This window comes from Trypanosoma equiperdum, assembly GCF_001457755.1.
Source record: "Trypanosoma equiperdum strain OVI genome assembly, contig: ctg_251, whole genome shotgun sequence".
NCBI classification, from domain to species: Eukaryota; Euglenozoa; class Kinetoplastea; order Trypanosomatida; family Trypanosomatidae; genus Trypanosoma; species Trypanosoma equiperdum.
This window is the reverse complement of record NW_027124145.1, coordinates 6,849-7,539: the sequence shown is the minus strand read 5'-3', so window position 1 is coordinate 7,539 and position 691 is coordinate 6,849.

The window sequence follows — 691 nt, the reverse complement described above, 5'->3', positions numbered from 1 at the left end:
AAAAAAAAAAGATGACAAATAATATTGGAAACATTTGTTTTAAATGTATACATGACCAGAATTTTCTTCTGTTTTTTTTTCTTTTTACCGCGTGCCCTTATGCATGGAAATGGGAAATTACCAATTACACTTACTGCACACATGTTAATCGGATAAAGGAAGGGTTGAGGAAAAGAAACAAATAAATAGCACTCGAGCGAAAGAGAAAAAGTAAAATAAAATAAAATAAAATAGAAAGAAAATAAATAAATAAAAGAGATGCAAGAATTAAAATGAAAACGATAATAACACTTACAGTTCCGATGAAACGGAGGGAATGTATAATAAATAGCGAAAACAAAAGATGAGGGGACAAAAAGTAATGTTACAGATTACAAATCAAACATTACTTGAAGGATGAGGAAAATTTGTTGTTGTTGTTTTTGTTGTTTCGCATTGCTGGAAGAAGAGGGGGAAAAAAGCAATGGGAAATTAGAAAGTAGGAATGAAATGAAATGAAATGAAATGAAATAAAAGCAAAAGGGAAACCGTATACGTGTTTAACCGGTGTATTTCAAGGGATTTAACAAGGAGCAAAATTACATCCATAAAAGAAAACGGACAAACAAATCATAAGGAATAGGGGAAAAGAAAAAAGGAAGAAGAAAAAAGAAAAAGGAAGCAGCATTTAACGGATTAATGCTTACATTCA